The sequence below is a fragment of the Cryptomeria japonica genome, chromosome 6 (genome assembly GCF_030272615.1).
Source record: "Cryptomeria japonica chromosome 6, Sugi_1.0, whole genome shotgun sequence".
Lineage (NCBI taxonomy): Eukaryota > Viridiplantae > Streptophyta > Pinopsida > Cupressales > Cupressaceae > Cryptomeria > Cryptomeria japonica.
The window spans coordinates 204,209,164-204,228,937 of NC_081410.1; the positions used below are offsets into that span (position 1 = coordinate 204,209,164).

General features: G+C 35.1%; 1 long non-coding RNA gene across 1 annotated transcript; it reads left to right on the forward strand.

The window, feature by feature from the left end:
* The first annotated feature begins 375 nt into the window (after positions 1-375).
* Positions 376-19,468, forward strand: LOC131069848 (uncharacterized). Its single transcript, XR_009112233.2, has 2 exons — positions 376-997; positions 18,847-19,468. It is a non-coding gene; the product is annotated as an uncharacterized LOC131069848 (long non-coding RNA).
* The last annotated feature ends 306 nt before the right edge of the window (positions 19,469-19,774 follow it).

Here is a 19,774-nt window from a genome sequence, read left to right on the forward strand (position 1 = left end):
ACATTCCCACTTTTTTTTTTTTACAACTATTTTTTATTTATTTTGACTTTTTTTATTTATCTCATTTATGATATGGTGACTTACTATTTAATTAGTTTCTATTAAAAAGTGTTACCAATATATTTAATTTATTTCACATTGTTTATTAAATAGAGTAACTATTTAATAAACAACACGTAGTTGATATTCAATTTTATTTATAACATTAAGATTTTGAGAAAAAATAAATTTGTTTATTACTTAGTTTTGTTGGACGTAGTGTATTGAATTTTTTTGTTGTTTAATATGTAAATTATATTTATATTTGCTAATCGATATATTTGCCAAATATTATCGAGAGGGATTTTATTTTATTTGAAAAAAAAAAACATAAAAAAACAGAGGGGGATTTTATTTTATTTAAAAAAAAAAACAGAAAAAAAACAGAGGGGGATTTTGTTCTCATGCATGGAGAATCCCTCAACGGGACTCTGGATTTCCTCAACAGTACTCAGATTATAGCCGTGAGATGGGAGAAAATCGACGACATGTATGAAATGATCGTTAGGTTACCGTTTAGAAAAGCACCATTCACTCTTCTATTGATAGGCAATTGATTTGAAAAACAAGGGCAGATTGTTCCTCATTCAATAGTTTTTTCGATTGCGAGTGATTGTCATGTTCTGGATTTTATTCAGATAGTTCTTTGTCCTATTTGTTTTTGTTTGCGTGTGATCCTCTTTGTGTTTTTATTCAGTCTTTGTGTTTGGATTTTTTTCTTTTTCAATTTTGAATGGGGCAACAGTGAGGAGAGCTATACATCTGTTATATTTGCAGTTGCATTTCCTCTAATATGCAAGGAGGTATGTGATCACGGAACATATTCCGCCAGAGCTTGGGAGGTTGCAGAGCCTGCGGCATATGGAGATCGGCTATAATTCTTATTCATGTGGGATTCCGCCGGAGCTCGAGTATTTGGACATTGCTGGTGCTAATCTTTCTGGCGTAATGCCCCAAGGTATTTTTGTTGTTTTGCTTTCTCAATTTTGAACAATTTTGTCATCTTTGTCAGAATGAGCTTAGTCTGTGTCAACATCCTTGGCCTCCTTTTTAACCTACTCCTCTATCAATTACATGCTATTACCTTTTTGTATTTTGTTTTTTCATTAACATCTCTGGAAATTAAATTTTTACAATCAAACATAATATACCACCGTGTAAATGTTTTTAACTATGATGATCAATTTTTCTTCTTGATTTATCTTCAGTAAAGTTAATAACCCTGTTCCCCACCCAAAAAAACTCAGAGAAACACCAGTTATTGTTCAGTTCAGTGTTCTTTGGTCATTTATTTGAGTACTATGATGTGCACAGTGAGATTTAATGTTGAAAAGATTATATAGGAAACTCATGGATGTTGGTAAGCTGGATGAACTTGAGGAATGGATTCTATGATGCTTTTAATGGAAATATTGAAATGTATATATCTTCTAAACCCTATTTGCTAGCAGTTATTTAATTTTTATAAGATTATATAGGAAACTCATGGATATTGGTAAGCTGGAAGAACTTGAGGAATGGATTCTATGATGCTTTTAATGGAAATATTGAAATGTATATATTTTCTGAACCCTATTTGCTAGCAGTTATTTAATGTTTATAAGAGGCTGTAAATCTTGATCTAACAATAGCTCTTGAAGAATTCAGTACAAACTCTGAAACGGTTTAATGTGTAGATGCTAATTATTTTACAGAATTTGTTCCATTTTATTCATATGTAAGGAGAATGTTTATACGAGGCTATACATCTTGATCTATCTCTATCTCTTGAAGAATTCAGTGTAAACTCTGAAAAGTCTTAATCTGTAGATGCTAATTAGCAGAATTTGTTTCATTTTATTCATATGCAAGGACAATGGTACATACTGCATAGAGTGAGGGCTTAAACTTTAGAAACTTAGGTCTTTCAGTTTGTTTAAATTTTTTAGAAAGAACTCTGTGATATTTTGAACATAAAAGGATACTGCATAGAGCGAGGGCTTAAACTTTAGAAACTTAGGTCTTTCAGTTTGTTTAAATTTTTTAGAAAGAACTCTCTGATATTTTGAACATAAAAGGATACAAACTGACAGTAGACAAGGATTGAATATTTCAATATGTTTTATGAATAATTCCTGCCATTCCTTTTAGATTACCATTATTTGAAATAAATAATAAACTTTCAGTTGGGATATGCCTATCATTGTCATATGCCAACTGCTGATTGGGATCCTTGGGTTCATATTTTTACCTTAAAACGTCTTGTGGGTCTAATGAGTTAGGTTGGTTGTGTGATTAAATCGGGTGGTAACTATGATTTTAGAGATTGCAATGATTGGATAAAGTGTTCATTGTGGTTCCTTTTAATCTTATCCTTGGGTTCATATTTTTACCTTAAAATGTCTTGTGGGTCTAATGAGTTAGGTTGGTTGTGTGATTAAATCAGGTGGTAACTATGATTTTAGAGATTGCAATGATTGGATAAAGTGTTCATTGTGGTTCCTTTTAATCTTATTCTGAACATGGGCTTGTTTTGTCCTTCAACATTTTTTTATCCAGAGATATTAAAAATTGCGTACATAAAAAATATTCTAAGAAACTAGAATATTAGTGAATTGAAAATGTTAAACATATAAAATATCAGGGCAATTGTACTAAGTTCAGTCAATTAAACACTATGGAAATCTGAACACAAATGATAATGAGATCCAATGATTTTTCTTGATCTATTAGAGAATACAATTTTGCATACTCAGTGTAATGAAAAGATAATGGAAGACAGATGCCTAAAGAATAAAGTGAGCCATACAGTACAAACTTGAAAAAGGAACCCAAAAATATAATTTTGCTACAAAAAATTTGGAATCTTTTAAGTGTTTCTGACAAACTTGAAAAAGGAACCCAAAAATATAATTTTGCTACAAAAAATTTGGAATCTTATAAGTGTTTCTGACTAATATTGTCTTACAGTTCATTATGTCCTTGTTGTTTGCTTTGCTTTCTGGGTTCGATTTCTTTTTTTTTCCCTTTATTTTTAAATTTTTTGTTGCAGTAGGAATTTGTAAGGAGTTGGGAATTGTTTCAGTATCATCTTTGTCACGGGAGATGTTGCTTCTCACCTCTTCTACAGTACTGTATGCACTTTTGTAAAATAGATAATTTGGGATTAAGAAATGCAGGTTTTCCTATGAGCTTTCTATCCGAATTTGTGGAAGGAAATAAGTAGCCAAAATATCACTAACTATTAATTGGAGGTGAAGTACAATTTCGTGCAAGTTATATAAGTTACTCTCTAATCCATCATTGAAGAAGTAAAAGTAGTAAACGTTGTTTCTAAAGCAGATGCATTTTATGCAATTTTGATTGATGTGAACTTGGCTAGAAGATTTGTGTAAGAGTTGCTGATGACACGAAGATAAACTTTGCTAAAGCTAATGATAAAACAGACTGGTGATTTGTCATGCAATGCTTTAGCTTTTAGCTCTTGCCTCTAAAGGATTTTAAAGCCCACTTCTTCTAGGGACTTTGCATATTTATCAATAAGTTGTTCATAGTCTAAACTTCTGGTTCATATTAGTACTCACCAAGTGTGGTTACTGTTTACTTTTGGCACTAGTGTTCTCACAACTGATGGACGTTACTTTTTCATTGGCCACCAACCCAATCTTTGGTGCAATTTTGTTCTTTTTCATGGATGGTGCTCTACATATCCTTAAATTTGAATTGAGTTTTTTTGGAATGACTCTATTATCTGAGTGGCAGATGTCTGCTTGTCAACAGTCTCACAATTTTCTTTTATCACCTTTGCATTTGAAAGCTCTAAAAACAAAGTTCTTTATATGTAATTTCATCTAATTTTGTTGCTAGAAAGTCACCTATGATCCATGGGATTGTTAATGTATGTTTGTCCTTATTAAACCAAGATTCCAAGCCAATCTTTGGTGCCATTTTGTACTTTTTCATGTATGGTGCTCTACATATCCTTAAATTTGAATTGAGGTTTTTTGGAATGACTCTATTATCTGAGTGGTAGATGTCTTCTTGTCAACAGTCTCACAATTTTCATTTATCACCTTTGCAATTGAAAGCCCTAAAAACAAAGATCTTTAAATGTAATTTCATCTAATTTTGTTGCTAGAAAGTCACCTATGATCCATGGGATTGTTAATGTATGTTTGTCCTTATTAAACCAAGATTGTTGGAATATCAGATGCTTTTTTCATTCATATAATTAGAGTCACCCTTTGATCACGTATTAAATGGACATTTTATTCATAAAATTTCTCACAAAATAAATATTCTGGTTTTGTTATTACAATACAAGGAAAGATATTTTTCCCTTGGCTTGTTAATGAATAGCCCCAAAAGTACATTACTTGTGATATGAGACAGATCAAATGGGTAGGAGTGTGAGTGATTTCCCAACTGCTGCCATTGATGACGGAATTTCTTTCTCCAATTGTAATATTTGTTTTGTCAAATCAAAAGAAGCCTTACTTTTTATTTATTTTTTATTCTTATCAGTGATCACTGTCTGGTTTCCATTGATTTCTTGTTGAACAGGTCTAGAATCCTTACAGGGTTGTTTGTAAGTAGCAAGGTATTTGTTTTTTTCAATTGTTGCTTGTTTCATAAAAGCAAGGTCTCTAAAATGTGTGTTCTCTAACTGATAATACTGTATGGTCAAATGTGTATGGTATGACTAAGGAATATTTAGAAATAATTTTCCATGCAAAATTGCTGGTGAAGTATTTCTTGGCCATTTCTTGTGTTTTGCATACCATTAAGATGTTAGTGACACGAAAAGCCTTTGTTTGAGTGTGACTGGGTTTGCCCCCCTCAAAAACTGCTAAGAAGTTAATAACAGGAAAATATGGTGGAACCCTAATGGTTTCAGAATTTCTTACAATATTGAATATTGTTTTGTTGTTTAAGGAAATTTTTGTTATAAAGCACTGTTGGGCATCTTTCTTTGTATTAGATATTTCACTCTCTTGTAACTTGTTTGGTAAGTATAATTCTTTCCTAATATACCAAGACAAGTTCCAATTCTGTACTTATATGGTCTTCTAGTCTGATTATTATGTTTGTTTAAATAAAATTTAATATGTAAATGTTATGTTCAAGTTTTTCCTCTTGTTGACTCCTCTTGTTGACTGAATTATTTATCTATTTTATTTATTCAAGGCAGTATGAATATTTACAAATTATTTAGATACACAACTACGTACTGATTTCTAATCTAACGAACATTTAAAATTGTCCTTTCAGAGACAGTTCCCCATTTCAGGAAATAGAAGCCTTTTCCCAATTTTTGTATAAAAGACAAATTGTCTCACAAAATTTTAACTACAACTGAAATGATTGTCAAATGTCCCAAAGTGTTTTCTATTTAAAAGATGCACACAAATGTCAAGCTTTCATCCTGCAGGCCAACCACATAATGGTAGGCTAAAGAGAATCTACAGCCAATTTTAGTGGCATTCAGATAGAAATAAAAAATGCCATAGTTACACATGCAATGATTTCTTGGATGACAAGATAGTGGTTTTTATTGTGAACTTAGAAATGGGCCATGCGTTGTATACGTTTCAAAAATGCTCTTTGTTGTGAATTCTTCTTGTATTGGCCTGCTCTATTTGATTTAAAAAGCAACTATTGCTTTCGTTTATCATTTAAAATTTATTCCATCCAGGGATGAGGAAACTCTGTAGTTTCGTCTATCCTACTATCTTATGGTCTCACATTCTTTGTGTATTCAGATGGTTCGGTCTTCACCTTCTAATTGCTGCATTGTTACATTGACAATGCTGCACTTACAAAGCAGTAACTCTGTTTGGTTTCATTGTTACTTGTTTTGATTCTCCAGGTCATTTGTTGATGGCTCTGCTTTTGTATTGGTGGATCCTGCTAGTTTGCTTTTGTCAGCTCTAGTGGATATGTGTTAGCTGCTTCATTGTGGACTTTTCTCTTTCCTCAATTATTTTGTGGCTGCCTTCTATGTGTTATTTTGCTATCCATGGTGGTTAAAGTAAAAGGTCTACTTCAGCTGTTGGTTTTTTGAATTTCTGTTACATTTGTTGTTGGACATTGTTCTAAAAACAATTAGTTTGGTATTTTTTCTTCATATCTCAGAATGTTGATTTAGATTATTGGAAATAGTTTCTGTACAATTTTTAAAAATCAATCCAAGCAATGAAAAGATTTTGCAAGGACTCATAAAACCAGCTCAATGCTGCATTGTTACATTGACAATGCTGCACTTACAAAGCAGTAACTCTTTTTGGTTTCATTGTTACTTGTTTTGATTCTCCAGGTCATTTGTTGGTGGCTCTGCTTTTGTATTGGTGGGTCCTGCTAGTTTGCTTTTGTCAGCTCTAGTGGATATGTGTTAGCTGCTTCATTGTGGACTTTTCTCTTTCCTCAATTATTTTGTGGCTGCCTTCTATGTGTTATTTTGCTATCCATGGTGGTTAAAGTAAAAGGTCTACTTCAGCTGTTGGTTTTTTGAATTTCTGTTACATTTGTTGTTGGACATTGTTCTAAAAACAATTAGTTTGGTATTTTTTCTTCATATCTCAGAATGTTGATTTAGATTATTGGAAATAGTTTCTGTACAATTTTTAAAAATCAATCCAAGCAATGAAAAGATTTTGCAAGGACTCATAAAACCAGCTCAATGCTGCATTGTTACATTGACAATGCTGCACTTACAAAGCAGTAACTCTGTTTGGTTTCATTGTTACTTGTTTTGATTCTCCAGGTCATTTGTTGATGGCTCTGCTTTTGTATTGGTGGATCCTGCTAGTTTGCTTTTGTCAGCTCTAGTGGATATGTGTTAGCTGCTTCATTGTGGACTTTTCTCTTTCCTCAATTATTTTGTGGCTGCCTTCTCTGTGTTATTTTGCTATCCATGGTGGTTAAAGTTTAAGGTCTACTTCAGCTGTTGGTTTTTTGAATTTCTGTTACATTTGTTGTTGGACATTGTTCTAAAAACAATTAGTTTGGTATTTTTTCTTCATATCTCAGAACGTTGATTTAGATTATTGGAAATAGTTTCTGTACAATTTTTAAAAATCAATCCAAGCAATGAAAAGATTTTGCAAGGACTCATAAAACCAGCTCATCAATAAGACGGGAAAAACTTACCATTCCTATCTGTGAATTTTAAACCTGGTCCATAGATTATGTTGGTAGGATTGTCGGAGACCTTGGGGAGGAGAGTGACAGAGTGGTGGATGCCCACCATATGAATGCAAAGTATAATCCTATATGCTACTCAGACTGCTGGAAAATCTCGACTGAAATCTATAAGTGACATTATGTATTATTCTCAATATTTGACTGTGGATGTTCTTTCTGTAGAAAGGGTTAGGCTTTGTGTGTGTATACATAGCGTATGTCCAAGTCTTTCTGTCAGTCAAACTATTTTAGGAGTGTGATTGTCTGTATAGCTTTGTGGGAGGAGAGTGACAGAGTGGTGTATGCCCAGCCCACCATATGGATGCAAAGTATAACCCCATATGCTACTCAGACTGCTGGAAAATCTTGATTGAAATCTTTAAGTGACATTATGTATTACGTAGTTCTCAATATTTGACTGTGAATGTTCTTTCTGTAGAAAGGGTTAGGCTTTGTGTGTTTATAAATAGCTTATGTCCAAGTCTTTCTGTTAGTCACACTATTTTAGGAGTGTGATTGTCTGTATAGCTTGTCTGTTACTCCAAAAAAACTGAAGTTGCCCATCTTTCCATCGGGACAAACTCTTCATAACCTCTTTTGTTGTAATTTGCAACTTCCATTTATAAAATTAAAGCTGCTCAACTTAAGCTCATCATCCCATTCCCCTTGATTGTGCAAAGAGACCATGCCTTATACTGAAAGTCAAGTTGGCCCAGTGGTTTTGTTTGGAGAAGGCACCTGTGAGAGGCACTCTTCCAACGAAAGGTTGTTGGGGAATTTATTCTCTCGATCAATTAGAGCCTCAGGTCACCCTCTTCCCAAGTAGTTGGGAGGCACTTGCCTGATGTGAGGGCATTTATGCACTCAACTTTTAGGTTAAGGATGAGGTCTTTAGGGCACTTGTGCTCTTGATCAACAGGAGAAGGTCAAGGATCCAGAGGATCTTTTCCTGATGGAGGTCTGCGGAGGAGGAAAGCTTGTGAATTTTGTGCAGGATTCATCTAATGAAACTTTTTCCTTACTCTTTGCTTCCACAACTTGAAACTTTTATTTAAAGCTGCTCAACATAAGGTCATTATGCCATTTCTCATGATTCTGCAAAGAGATCATATCTTACATAGGAAAGTTAAAGTGGCTGATTAGTTTTGTCTGGAGAGCTTGACTATGAACCTCTTATAAAGGGCCTTTAGGATGGAGAGCCTCTAGGGCATTTTTATCTTCAGTAGACTGAAGGGCTTTGGGCACTTCAGGGAGGCAAGGCCTTTAGGTGCTGGGGGAAGGGACTCTTTCCACGAAGGGCCTTTATGCTCTGAGTCAATGAGAATTTTGAGCTCTTGAGCTGCGCAGGTCAAGGTCTTCTCTCTGATGAAGGATCTTCAGGACATTTATGGTCCAGGTTGCTGGATTTTTACAGCAAATAAACATTTCCAATACCTGATAATCTATTTTTTGAACTTGGTTGGAATCTGCAATGTTATTGATTTTTTGTCTTATTTAATCAAAATGTGGTAATTTAGAAATATTATGTTCATGCTACTTTTGTTATGGTTGTTTTGGCTACTGGTAGCCTCCATTCGTACTGTTGTCTTAAGGCATGTGTTCAGGTTATGGTCTGGATCTTATGGCCGCATGCTTTCAGTGTAATTTGTGGTTGGTTGTTTTTATAAGGTTTTTACTTTTGCTATACCTGTTGGTGCGAACAACCAATACAACCAAAATTGTAACATAGAAACTAGCACAGAAATGCTATTCCAATTGAAAAAGAAACAAAATGAGTTAGAATGACTCTGACCAAGGTCAGGAAGGGAAATAATTAGACACTTGAAGAGATTCTAGTGATGTGAAACCCTAGCAATCCGAGATAACATAACAAGGATAAATCTACATTGTAATATGCTACAAGAATAACTGAAGCGGAGCTATTAATTAACTCTCTCAAGCTCTTTGATGAAACCACTATACCCTGCGAACAGGCCAACTGACTATGGTATCAATCAACTTAAGTTGACGCGTACTATGTCCTGTGTCATTGCCTCCTTAGCAGTCCCTTTACATTATTGTTCCTCATTCAGACGTCGACCTTTAATCAATGTACTTAAGTTGATTTGATGCCGAACTATCTTGATCAATGCCTACTATGAATCCTTCATCTATATTATAGGACATCTCCTTGATGCAACATGCAAACCGTGTGGCAAGTAATTGACTCTGCAACACTTGCTATCTTCATTTGAAGATTGATCAAACACATCCTTTCCTATCACTTGACAGATGGGAATTCCATGGAGCACTACGCTACCATATAATTGTTATGCAACGCATCTGTAATCTGAAAAGACCAAAACCAGTGTGGATATTAACAATCAAAACACCATTTCGTAGGAAGACTTCTCAAATTTGCACTCAAGTTTTAGAGATTGTGGTAGATTAAAGAGGCTTAGTTCTCCAACTTGTTCAGAACAACTAGTTTTGATGTGACTTGAGCTGCAGAGCATTAAATCTAAAAAAGCACTGAAAGCATGAAACTACCGATTTTTGCAAGGAACAATTTGTTAATTATGTGATGTTGTGGGTGAACAATGAACGTTTAATTTTACCGACACACTTAGACCTCTTTCAAACACTTAATATTTCAAATTTTGAAAAGAAAAATTTCCATGCCCTTATGCCTCCAAAAGTGAACTTATAAATTAAAATAACAGCATGACGTGAGATGCTCTAAAATGTCAAAATAATATCATATCACAATTGGATTGAAAATACTCCTCTAATCTCTAGGGGAAAGGAGTCAATAGTGGACATAGCTAACTTCGTGCATCTTAAGCTCCTAAACGGTTCATCCAATTTTGACAATTTTTTTTAGTTCTCTCTGTATGTGACTTAACTGCTTAAAGCTATTGTTTTGGCTTGTGGGTAGTAATGATGCATGTTGTGGAATTCGTTATGTGCACAAAGGTCAAAAAGTACAAATTTCAAAGTGTGGTCCAATACATAATCACCTTTGCGCCAATAGTTATAACTCAAAATAGCTAACTGTAGTGGACAAATGTCTCAGTAGTTAAGCACAAATGACCCAGTAATGGGCTAATTATGGTAAAAAAAAGCTAAAAAATTATCCACTATTGGTATTTGTGATATTTATTAATGGACCTTCCATTACCATTTTTTTTTGGCTCCTTCTAATGGGGGGTGAGGTTGACAAAAAGATGTTGGTTATTGGTTTTATGTCCACTATTGATTCCTTTCCCTTAAATCAAGAGTGTATAAGGCTATACCTACCTAACCTCCAAATCAAGAATATCAAGAGCCAATAAGGAAGCATACAGTTCATAAAAGTGAGTCCACCAAAAAATATTTGCACTTAATGAGTTTTGAACCCTTAATAACTTTTGGAAAGCAAAAAGGATGTTATAACAAAAACACTCGACTTAGATTGGTGATAATAAAAAACACTCGTCCTAAAATGTGAAAAAATAATGTATAAAAATTGACAAAAGATTTTCATCCTTAATTTTGACTAAAATAAATTGATGATTTGGAATATGCTTGAGCTTTCGATTTAGTTCCTACACTACCAATTAACGAAGCACGAGATATATGACAAAACAAATGTTGTAAGACATGTTGTGCATATACATAACTAGCACTTGCACTAAAAGGAGGTGCAATGGTTATGCTGATAGCAAAATATACTTTAAATAGTATATTGAAGGGTATAAAAATTACAGTAAGTAAAAGTTGCCTATATCAACTTCATCATCCTTTTTCTTGTGGTTTTTTTATTTCAAAATGTTGAAACAAATGCTTCAGTAAATAGGAATTCAATGAAAAACTATCTATTGCTTTAATTGAAAATTATTCCTAAGTTGGAGGCGGAAGAATTCTCTCTAAAACTAAAATGGGTGAATAAAGATATAAAAAATAATTATCACTAGTAAATATAATATAATTAACATTTAATTATTATTGTTTTTTCATACTAATCTAATAATAATTATCATTAGTAAATGTAATTTTTACAAATATAATAATAAATCTAACATAATAATCATCATTTAATAATAGCAACATAATATAAGAATCCTAATATAATAATATATTTCTAAACATAATTTACTACTCCCTCCCTAAAAATATAGGAATCTAAATAGGAATAGTATCTTAATCATATTCTCTCTCTCCCTCTTTCTCGATGAGGTCAAAATTGAATTAATATTATTATAGTATTATCATTAAAAAATTTAAATAATTTTTATCACATATATTTAATTATACATTTTTTAAAATATATTTTTAGTCAAGCATCAAGTTAATTTTTATGTATTGTTGTAATGGAAAAGCATTGTTAGATGATAGTATATAACAGTTTTTTATTTATATGATAATAATGTATTATGTACTAATAACATTTTATACAAAACATAATAATATTTACATTTATTTATCTTATAGTATAATAATATGTCAATAATGTGTTAGTTTTTTTTTAGAAAAAAAACACAACTTACAAGTAAAATAATATAAACAATAAAATAACATAAACATAAAAAACCAAGGAAATGACCTGGAAATTAAACTTCATTTAGAAAAAATATATATATATAGATGTGAGTGTATGCTTTTGGATTCAATTATGTGAGAATTTTTGCATCAACATTTAGGATCACACTTCGTGATCCATCATCAAGATGATAGAGAGAAAAAGGAGAAAATGTGATCCATTATTTTCTCCTTATGCTCTCTATCATCCTGACCCTCCTCCTCCCTCGGTTGGTCCCTGTTCCCTAAATGCACAACAACTTTCTCTTTTGACATTTAGCAACATTGCAGCCATCAGAAATAGAATTGAAAAGATAATCTATAGTGATGGTGATGGGAAGAAGATTTGTGATAATGACCATAATAGTTCTTCTTACATGGATGTGAGAGGAACCTTGGGGGTCAAGGACTCCAACACTAAGAGAGTTGAGGAGGTTCCTAAGAAGGGGGCACTGTTGGGAGATGGTCTAGGAGATACTTGCTCAGATCCTGCTCCTTCTCGTTGTTACCCATAAATTTTAAAACTTTTGGTAAGGTGTAAATCTTTATTGATTCCCCTCTTTTCCTCCCATGTCGCGGCTTGTCGGAGTTTCTTAACCTCTGTCGCGAGATTCTTCATTTCTAGAATTACCCAATCTCCCGACATGCTTACAAGAGTCTGCAGGAAGTTGGTGCCATTAGGAAGTCGGACTTGTGGTTGTCTTTGAAAGAGTTTGATGGTTACGAACTTGTTCGATCTTCCGATCCTTCGACATCTTTTATATGGTGATTAAGGTTGGGGTTTCTCAAAGCTTTGAGGGTCATCTTTGATTTCAAAGCAAGGACATTTTAGTGATGTAACCTCAGGTTATTTCTGTAACCTGCTTGGGTGGCTACACAAGTGGGGGAACAGATAATCTATAGTGATGGTGATGGGAAGAAGATTTGTGATAATGACCATAGTAGTTCTTCTAACATGGATGTGAGAGGAACCTTGGGTGTCAAGGATTCCAACACTAAGAGAGTTGAGGAGGTTCCTAAGAAGGGGGCACTGCTGGGAGATGGTCTAGGAGATACTTGCTCAGATCCCGCTCCTTCTCGTTGTTACCCATAAATTTTAAAACTTGTGCTAAGGCGTAAATCTTTATTGATTCCCCTCTTTTCCTCCCATGTTGTGGCTTGTTCGAGTTTCTTAACCTCTGTCGCGAGATTCTTCATCTCTAGAATTACCTGATCTCCCGACATGCTTACAAGAGTCTGTGGGAAGTTGGTGCCATTAGAAAGTCAGACTTGTGGTTGTCTTTGAAAGAGTTCGATGGTTGCGAACTTGTTTGATCTTCTGACCCTCCGACATCTTTTATATGGTGATTAAGACTGGGTTTTCTCAAAGCTTTGAGGGCCATCTTCGATTTCAAAGCAAGGACATTTTGGTGATGTAACCTCAGGTTATTTCTGTAACCTGCTTTGGTGGCTACACGAGTGGGGGAAAAGATAGAATCATGCTTGGGCGCCGCTAGAAATAAATGAGCCGGTTAGGCTGATAAGAATAATTGCTTCTTGCCGCTCTTCTTTTCGCCTCATCAACTTGGACGTCATGCACTGCTTCCGGGGAACAAATCAAGGGAATTTTTACAAAGTACCGTCATTAATGGCATTCAAGCAATTAAGGACACAAAAAAGGTGGTGGCATGCCTTACTACATTTGATGCTGCCATTTTTGCAGAAAACATTAAAGATAGCTAAAAAAGAGGAAATTGTCATGATGCCCATATCAAAATGTTTTTGCCTCGTGACGGTGAGTTGCCATTTCACAATCGAGACTTGAATTGGCCAAAGAAAGAGCAGGAGGATATAGTCCGACAGTTACGGTCATTTGCGTGGAAAGCACAAACTGATTTCAGTGAATATAGGAAGACCGCCACTATATTAGAAAAGATTGCAGACCAAGCTGAAAATCACGAACAATGCTTGCAGGGTGAGCTTATAGCAGGAAGGAACCAGGATCATTGCATTCAACAAGATGGTGCTTAAGGCTAAGAAAGGCCCTCCGGTGTAGCCGAATGTTGAAGAATTATAGGAAGATATCATCATGGACTTGACTGACTTTTTATGACCTATTGTACTCGATGAGGAAGAGTTTATAGATCTCCTTTTTACACTAATTGAAGAAGAGGAAGTAATGGAAGAGATTGACAAACAGATTGCAGAACAACACCCAACACCCGATGTTGGAGCTTGTGTCCGATGACTTTATAACCTTGTGGTCTTGTGACATGATTTGGATTTCGTTGCTTAGTGGATCTTTTTCTATTTTGAGAACGGTCATTTTCAAAACCGTTATCTTTAAGAAACCATTTTTTGAAAACGGAAAGGACTTGAGGTATAGTTATAAATAAGTAGATTAGCAGTCCTTGAGGGATCTTTTGGGCAAACTTTGTTTTACTCTGAAGAGCAAAAACTTCTTTTAGTATATTTTTGTTCTACTATTTTGAATATAGACAAATTGCTGGTGGCTTTTAGATATTCGTAATCTTTGAATTATGATGTGTGGATGCTTTCTATTCTTTTGAATGGGTATCAGTGGATGAATTTATATTTGACATGGCGAATGGTTTCAGTTTTCTATTGCTGCAAAGATATTATTTGTGAATGATATTTTGTGGTGATCTAGTTGATTGAAAATCTTGAAAAATCTAAAAAGTGTTTGTATTTTATGCATGCCTTTACAAAGCTTTTTAGTTAAAAGCTCTTTCCTTTTTTGCTTTTTGGTTAAAAGCATTTCAATTAATTCTTTATTTATTGAATATCATCTGAAGGTAGCTGCCACCTTGTAAAATAAGCAGAGAATCAGTTAGTAGATAGTTTGTTCAGTCTGGTTCAACCATGGTTACATTTGTCACCTTTGTGGGAGTGAGAATATAGAGTTAGGTGATAAATCTGTTAACCAACACTCATAAAGATTTTGATGGAGAGATGTTTGTTATTAAGAGAGCCTATAACCTAGGGACACCTGTTATAGATGTAATCATTGCTTCTGAATCCTCCAATAGTCCCCCTTTTAGGTTCCCCCTGAAAACTATTAGTGCTTCAGATCTTGATAATCAAGATGACTCTCACACCTCGTGTAGGGCTACCAGTGGATTGGTGGGAAAGTATACGGAACTAGTAATGCTAGACGAGAGAAAGAAGGATTGTTATGAGGAGTGGGAAAGATGGGCCATTGTGCCATATAAATGTCCCACTTCAAAGGAGCTGATTGATAATGCTATGGTAGATATTGGATATAGAAAGGCTATAACCAAAAGAAAGAAACATTCAAAGCTTGTAAGGAAACCAAAACCCCCTCTTTGGGGGCTGAACAAGACTATGTATTAAAAAAGAAAAGGGGTGGGCCAAATCGTTCCACCAATAAGAAACATGATAACCTCTACCCTAAAACATAGTTGCCTAAATTCTATAAATCATTTAGCGCCCCAATGGACACCACATTGTAATATTTTTGATGGACTTGAATTGTGTGTCATGGAATGTAAGGGGATTAGAATCCCTGGATAGGAAGTATGTCATCAAAAGATTTTTGAGGATGAAAAGAATGTGGACTTCTTATTGTTGTAGGGGATTAATGCAGTCCAGTTCTCCCTAGATATTAATTTGTAGTGCATATGGAGGGAGGCCTCTTATTATGTTAATAATCACTACAAAGGCAAGGGGGGTGCTGCTATTTTGGTTTGCAAAATATGGGCTAAATTTGTGAAGAATTGGGGTTGTTCCCCATGTAATAGGGTTGTATGCATCACTTTGAACTATAAGGAACAAAACTTTGGGGTTGCCTCTATATATGCTCCTAATGATCATAGGGAGCATATTAAGCTTTGGAATTGGCTTAGTTGTTTAGATGACATTCCTTGGATCTTTGGTGGGGACTTTAACATAATAGAACACCCTCAGGACAAGGCTAGAGGGAACAAATTTGAATGGAAACCAAATGAAAAATTCTTTTGACTGAGATTGATCAATAAACTTAGATTGGGTGATCCCTTGGCTGGGAAGAAGAAAGATAATAGTGAGATCTGATACACATGATGCAACTATCAACAGGGCAAGAAAAGAATTTATTGCATAATAGTTTCAATAGTATGCATATGAGAATAGAAACTATGTTAAGGTGATACCCTATACCTTATCGGATCACCATCCTATTTCTACCAGGTTCTACCTTAACTCTTCCCCCCATCCCTCCCAGAACGCGAGGGATGCGTTCTCTCTGTTTATTGAAGGATGAAGATGTTGTGTTTGCCTCCTACATTATTAGACAATATAATTGTTGGTATCCCAATCTCACAAGTGCCATAGATAGATCGAATTAGAATGTAGATAGCTAGAAGATTCTTTTTCAGACTGTTGGGAAAAAAAAAGGCATTCGATAACTGAAGATTTGAAACTGAATTGCATGAAACTCTTGTTGCTACTGAAGGAGTCCTTCAAGTGCAACTTGGCAGTTATGAAGCCACTGACAAACTCCAAGTAGCTATGGAGGAATTGAGAAAATTACAAAACCAGAAAATTCATGGAGCAAAAGTGAGGGCTAGGATCAATTGGGTGAAGCATGGTGACAAGGGATCAAAGTTCTTTTTTTTTTCCAGATTCTTAGAAGCAAGGAAGCCAGGGAAAGAATTGATAACATTTGTGATGGGGGAGTTCACATATCAAATTAGGAAGGTATTCTAAGAGCATTTGCTCAATTCTACCAAAACTTGTTCTCATCGGAAGACTTTGGCCCTAACATAGAGGCTGATAGACACAATATTAGCACAATCATACCAAGTAAAGTTTCTAAAGAAGATGCTCTATCGCTTGACAAACCCTTGATTGTAAAAGAGACTCAGTTGGCCATGCAGTCCCTTAAGAATGATAAGGCCCCTGGCCCTAATGGCCTGCCTATTGAGTTTTATAAAAGAAATATTAACTGGATTAGTGAGGATCTTCTTCAATTATATGTGGAGGCCATTGATAAGGGCTCGATGGTTGGCAAAATCAATTGTGGAGTAATTAAGCTCATCTCGAAGGATGGCAACAAGGCTCTTATAAAAAATGGAGGTCCATCATGCTTTTGAATGTTTCATACAAAATTCTGGCTAAAATTCTTGCCAAAAGGCTTGAAAAGATATTACCCATTGTGATTAGCAACACGCTGATTGGTTTTGTCAAAGGGAGGTATATCTTGGAAAATTTGCTTACCTGTTGAGAGTCTATGCATTGGGCTCATGAATCTAAGCAAAATGGATCAATGATGCTTCTAGATTTTGAAAAGGCTTATGATAGGATTGAATGGAGTTTTGTGTTTATGATGTTGGATAGTATGGGATTCCCCACACTCTTCTGTCAGATGATTAGGACTCTCATGAAGGATACTAGGGCATGTGTGGAGGTCAACAGAAGTAGATCAAAATATTTCTCTCTTACCAGATCCACTAGACAAGGTTGTCCTTTAGCTCTAGCCATCTTTAATTTTGTTGATGCATTATACTTTTTTCTTAGAGACAACTCTCTTTCAGCTAAAGTTAAGGGGATAAATCTTCCCAATGGGGATGAAATCCTAAACATACAATTTGCAGATGACACTGCTATACTAATAGAATTGGATGAAGATAACTTGAGGGATTTGATGACTAAGATTGACATTTTATGTAGAGCTTCTGGGAGCAAGCTCTCTCTTCCTAAGTCTATAATGTTGGGGAGGGAGCAACATCCACCAGAGTGGTTCTCTAAATTTCCAATCACGTGGGGCGATCCGAGCATCAAGTCAGATATTTGGGTATTCCCTTTGTTGTTAATCCTAACCCGAAAGAGATGTGGGAGTGGTTTAAACTCAAGATTGATAAGAAACTTAGGAAGTGGAATAACCATTATCTTACCATATTGGCTGGGAGGTTTCAAGTTTGCCAGAAAAAAACTTTCCTCCTACAATATCTATTATTCTTCAACTTGGTTGTTCCACAATTATCAATTCTCTTTTATTCAGAAGTTAGTCAAAGAGTTTTTATAGTTAGATGGGAAAGGGGGTAGGAAGAGGCAAGTAGTTAAGTGGAGATGGTGTACCTTGAGCAAACAGAAGGGAGGATTAGGCTTAAAGGACTTGAGGCTTCTGGGTATTGCCTTAGCAGCCAAGTGGATCTTCAAAGCTTTACAAGGGGATGAACCATGGAAGATCCTAGTAAGAAATAATATTGCTCGTTGTGTCCCTAAGTGAGCCCCAGCTTGGAAAGGCTTGCCTTTCAGTGACTTAGTTGCACAACATTTTGCTATAACTCTAGCAGGATCAAACGTTGTTTTTAAAGATTTGTGGAGAGCTTGGGAGTGGGTGAGGCACTTTATTATAGGAAATGGAATAGTCAACAATGAGCATATGATCTGGCTTCAGTGGTCTATTTGGTGGAATTTTTCTCATAAGGACAAACCTTTGGCTCTTCTACAAGGATGCTTGGCAAAATCATGAGCAAAGAATGGGATCAAGATTTTTGATGACATTTTTGATAGAGGGAAGCTTCTTTCCTGGCAGGAAATTCTTGTTAAGTTTGGTATCCCACAATCCCAATATAGATCCTATTCTGTACTATCAAAGCTAAATCTATTTATTTGGCTTTAGTTGATAATGAGGAGATCTTAGACTATTCGAGTTGCTCTTGGAACCCTAGCCTTCCTCCGACTGTTTGGCAAAAAGCTTGTACTCGTCTATGATTTTCTCCTATTGAACCTAAGAAGAATTTTTTTTGGTGGAGATTAGTATTGAACATGCTTCCTATTAAACAACTTAATGGGGATCTTAATATATGTGTTGTAGACATCCAAAATCTACTTGTCATATTTTCTTTGAATGTCTATTTGCCAGAGAGATTTGGTACATGTTTGGCCTTGTGATTAAGAACAATATTGATATCAATGATATTCTTTGTGGTTATGTTGTCAATCTCGAGAAAGATTTCAATATTTTATGGTTTGTTCTTTCTGTTAACATTCTTTGGGCCATTTGGAAAGTTAGAAATGACAGTGTTTTTAATGGTAGATGCAAAACTCTTGCTGAGTCTTTGAGGATACTCATTTGACATGATGTTTGTTGGCTGGTCACAGTGGTGATGAAACTTTCGAGGAAGAAGTTTGAAGACCTTATGATTGATGGTGTGACTAGAGTCTTCAAATGGGAAGTTTCCCATGGATTTTCATGGGCCAAACATGAGGAAGACAAAGCCCCATTTGAGATTGCCCTTCATAATTTTATGAGGTAGCTGAACGAGATTAAGAGGAGACAACTATTGTAGCAACTAGAGTATATCCCAATGGAAGAACGATTTGAGCACCCGTACCTCAAGCATATTCAAAATGGAGAGGAGATTATCTGGATTGATGGTCCTGCAGGTTGGACTACTTGGGTTGACATCACTAGCACCATAACCCCCAACAATGGGGTCTTTCAATTTGTTTAGCCTTTTATTGTACATGGATATGGATATATTTTGTATTTGTTAAGATAGTTGGGTTAATCTTAGTGGCTCTCCTTGTATATACGGGGACATTCTGATCTATTACTGGCTATGTGGCTTATGCAAGGGTATATTTGTTGTTATGGGTGATAGTTTTACTTTGGGGCATTCAGATCTTTATATTTCATATATGAGACCTTGAACTCTCGTTAGTCCTTTTTGTAATGTGTTTTCATGATATCTAATATAAAAAATCTATGTAATTCATATAAGCAGCTTGCGGATTATGTGAAATGTATTGCATCATATAGGCATTAAATTTTCTTAGTGTCACATCTTATGCTGATTAGTTTCGATCTATGGCTATGGTTGCATGAGATATTTGGTGTAAGGAGAATTTTCCAAGTGGCACCCTATGATTGGTGCACTTGGAAAAGACAAGGATCAAGAGAATTTTGAGAGCTAAGATTGGTTTGACTTGATCAAAGGGTTGAGATTAAAACCCCTCACATATGTGAGAAGGGCAATAAGGAAAAATAATGACATATGTTTATTCTCACATATATGGAAGGTCACAA